The sequence below is a fragment of the Mastomys coucha genome, unplaced genomic scaffold (genome assembly GCF_008632895.1).
Source record: "Mastomys coucha isolate ucsf_1 unplaced genomic scaffold, UCSF_Mcou_1 pScaffold18, whole genome shotgun sequence".
Classification (NCBI taxonomy): Eukaryota; Metazoa; Chordata; class Mammalia; order Rodentia; family Muridae; genus Mastomys; species Mastomys coucha.
Genome location: NW_022196900.1, coordinates 2320640 through 2324600, shown reverse-complemented (window position 1 = coordinate 2324600; position 3961 = coordinate 2320640). Strand labels below are relative to the sequence as shown.

The window sequence follows — 3961 nt, the reverse complement described above, 5'->3', positions numbered from 1 at the left end:
TCTCTCTCTCTCTCTCTCTCTCTCTCTCTCTCTCTCTCTCTCTCTCTCTCCTCTCCGCTCCTCCCTGTTTTCTCCCCCCATCACTATTGCAACCCTGTCTATCTCAGACCAACATGTGCCAAGTATAGTCACCGAGTTACCTGAAGGTTCCTGCCACCTCTCAGTGCCTCCAGAAAGCTTCGTAGTATGGACTGTCACTCTGTTCTCTCCTTGGATTCCGATTCCGAGAGCCAAGCCTGGTTTTCCTCACACACACTGCACAGGAAGGGGGCGGGGAGGGGCGCAGGGAGGTGGGATAGGGGAGGAGGGTCTTTCCCAGCCGCTGTGAGTAGGTCGCCAGAGCTCTGGAAACGGAGCCTGGGCGCAGCGGATCGGAGTGGGCGCGCGGCGCTGCCGGCGGGGAGGGAGGACTCGGTCCGGGCAGGAGGAAAGCGCGCGAGCTTGGCCGCCTTACATCACTTGCACCGCGCTGGGAACAGAGATGGACGCGCGGGGGCGCGAGGGGGTCAGAGCCCAGCGGCCGCGGGAAGAGGGCTGCTGGGGGCTCTCGTCGTGGTGCAGCGGGCAGGTGGCTTGGACCCGTGTCCGTGCGGCTACCATAAGCCTGAGCCCAGCGCGCCTTGCCCACGGGGCAGCTGGTGTACTATCCTAGTCTGGGTTCCAAATTCAGGGTCTAAGGGCTCCGGGGACAGCGTGAGATGATGTTGGCGACTGGCTCTCTTGGCCAGTTACACAATTCGTGAGCAATCCCCCTGCCTCGACAGCAACCAGGTTCCCCCGGGACTGTCTTTGCCTCAATCTCTCCCAGGCAGCTCCACCAGGCGCAAGATACCCTTCTGCCTGACCTGAGCGTGTCTCCGGGGAGCACCCAGGCTGTAGGAGCATGAAGGGCAGGCCTCCAGGTCCTGCCTGTGCCTAGAAGTCCCATCTTTGCACTTGGCAGAAAGTAGCCTTGGAAACTCAGTCCCACAGCTGTAGTTCCAACTACACCGACTGGAGCAAGGAGGAAGTTTCTGGTTCTGATCTTCATTCAGGGTCGTCCAGGTAGCCCGCAGGACAGACTTTGGTTTGGAGGGTCAGGTCCAACCAGCGACAGGAGACAAGACTCTTTCCCCAGTGTTAGTCTCAGTTCAGGGTCCGCCCGCAGAAGTGTATAGGGTTCTCTTGTCCCAAGGGAGGTCTAGATGTGGCTGCGATCCTTCACCTGGTCTGTTTAAGGTAGAGGAAGGGAATGAGGAAGGCAAAAAGTACATTCTTTCATGCCAAGTCTCTGACTTGGAGGAAAGAATTTTGACACCCAGGCTTTCTCCATCTAAGCTGGTTATGTGAACCAGAATGAGTGACATCACCTTTCTGAGAATCAGTCATCAGGAGACTATTGACACCAGATGTCTGAGCAAATGCTGTGACTGTTACAGAAGTGTAAATTCCTAGCACACGGCTTTTGGTGCATGGTTTCTGTTCAAAATACACAGAAAGGCATCCTCTCTTCTTCTCATACCGTATGATCATAGTGCCCTCAACACGTAAGACAGGATCCACATCGTCAGAGATCTGTCCGTGCAGCTGAGGACTTCGGCTTTATCCACTGAGCCACGAAGAGCACTAGGTGGGTTTTAGGTGGAGATTAAGCGTTCATTTTTTTTTTTTTTTTTGACAGACGGTGCCTATAGGCTACAGGGTGTAAGTCTGTGCCTGGAGACTTATTCCTAAAGCAAGGTAAGACCGGATGTGGCCCCAAGAATGCCAGGCTGAGAGAAGTGTTTGGAAGAAAGTAGGTCTAAAAGATGATTAGGGATGGATCTGACCACTCTGGCTTGAGGCAGAGAGGTGGATCCCCAGGTTTCTGACTTCACCCAGGGTTATCAGAGGGCAGGCTTCTTCTTTTTTATTCTGTTGGTTATCGTGTTTGCCTTTTATATTCAAACTTATTACATCGCTGACTGCACTTCTGGGCGCATAACTTAAGAATGGAGAAAAGGGATTTTTTTTTTTTTTAATCTTCGCTTGCATAGACATCTGCTTTGTCAGGCAGATGTGTCTGGACTACAGAGGAACCTGGGAGCCCAAGTCTGTCAGTCTGTTTCCCAAACTCACTGCTGCTATGGAAGTTTTTGGTTGTTTTTTTTTTTTGAAAAAGGAAGCAACCAGCTCCAATTACTGAACACGTTTCTCTCCCTGAAACCACCCCCTCTTCTCGTTCTTTGCTAATGCCCACTGTCTTTCTTGTCACCCATTTGAAGACAACTTCCTGGACTCCCCTTTGTTTATAGACTACATCTTGTTCGGTGGCTGGCATTCTCGCCCTGAGCTCGTCCCTCTTACCCTGCTTCCACGGTAGTAGAATAGCCTGGAAAACTGAGGGCTCCTAAGCCTCTCTCACTTGTCCTGTTCCCTTCGCTCCAGGGCTATAGTATTCAACTGTGTGGTTGATATTGCCTTTTGGATCATCTACAGACACCTAATGCTCAAATGTCACAGGCTGAACTTAACCTGTCCTCCAAGCTGCTCTTTCTCAGTGAGCTCTAGTCATTCCATACACCAACATGTTTGGGACTCTAAAGAAGTTATTTTTCTTTACTCTGAAGAAGTTTTTTCTCTTTTTATGTATTCTTCTCTCATATGTTATATACTGACTGCAATTTCTCTCCCTCTCCTCCCTGCAATCTCTCCCTCCCTCAGATCTACCCCCTCCACCTCCCCTCAGAAAAGAGCAGGCTTCCCAGAGACATTAAGCAAATATAGTATAACAAGCTACAGGAAGGTTAGACACATACTCTCATGTCAATGCTGGTGGAGGCTACCTAGTAGGAAGAAAACAGTCCCAAATGCAGGCAGAAGAAGCAAAGACAGTCATAATTTCCTTTCATAGAGGACTTCATAAGAGTTTTTTCTACTTCTATCATGTTTAATATTACAAATAGATTTTAAAAACTTGTTGAGTGCATATTACTTTTAGTTTCAGAAGCTATCATGTATATATGAGTCATTTAACTATTATAAATTATTTTGGTGACTTAAAAAATGTCAATACTGAGTTGTATATTTTAAAATAAATTTTATTAGTTTAATTTAAAAAAGTAAAAAGCAAAATTAAAGACAGCCCCCCCCTCACTTCCATTGTTAGGAATACCACAAGAAAACCAAGCTACACAACCATAACATATATACAGAGTACCTCGCTCAGACCCATGCAGGCTCCTTGATCTCTGTGAGCCCATTTGAGTCCCAGTTAGTTGATTCTGTGGGGCACATTCTTATGATGTCCTTGATCCCTCTGGCTCCTCAAATCCTTCCTCCCCCTCTTCAAGAAGACTCTCCGGGCTGGTCTACCGTTTGGCTGTGGGTCTCTGCATCTGTTCCCATCAGTTGCTGGCTGAAGTCTCTCTGGCTCTCTGATGACCATTATGCTAGGCTTCAGTCCCAGCACATCCTGCAGGCATGACAAACCATAGGTGGGAGGTTTGGTGGCTTGGCTGGGTGGCTGTACCTCTGCACTCCTACTAGCAATGAGGGAGTGTTCCAGAGGATAGCCGGTTCAGGCTGTGTCCCCCATTATTAAGAGTCTTCTCTCACTATCACCTTCATAGATTCCATGGGGTTTCCAATGCACTGGGTTTCTACCTCACCTTGAAATGCCTCCCAATTCTCTCCCCCATCCCCCACACCTGGTCCTTCCTGTTTCCATCTCCACCCCCTCCCATTTCATCCTTGAAATCTATTCTGTTTCCCGTTTCCGCAGAGATTTCCCCATTTAAGCCCTCCATATTATGTAGTAGCCTCTCTGGGTCTGTGGATTCTATATGGTTATCCTTCACTTTACATCTCATATCTACTTCTAAGTAAGCACACACCATGTTCATCTTTCTGGGTCTGGGTTACATCACACAGGATGATGCTTTTGTGTTCCATCCATTTGCCAGCAAATTTCATGAAGTCACTTTTTTAAACAGCTGAGCAA

The 3961-nt window shown here is 48.6% G+C and overlaps 1 protein-coding gene across 2 annotated transcripts in view; it reads right to left on the bottom strand.

Moving 5' to 3' along the window:
- Nucleotides 1–1556, bottom strand: part of Tmem215 (transmembrane protein 215) — a 3463-nt gene extending 1907 nt beyond the window's left edge. Inside the window, exon 1 of one of the 2 annotated variants that reach the window (XM_031376746.1) lies at nucleotides 141–1556. The gene's annotated coding sequence lies outside the window, so the exon portion shown is untranslated. Of the gene's footprint in view, nucleotides 1–132 lie in introns of both variants that reach the window. The other variant, XM_031376747.1, reaches the window with a different exon arrangement.
- Nucleotides 1557–3961: the final 2405 nt, after the last annotated feature.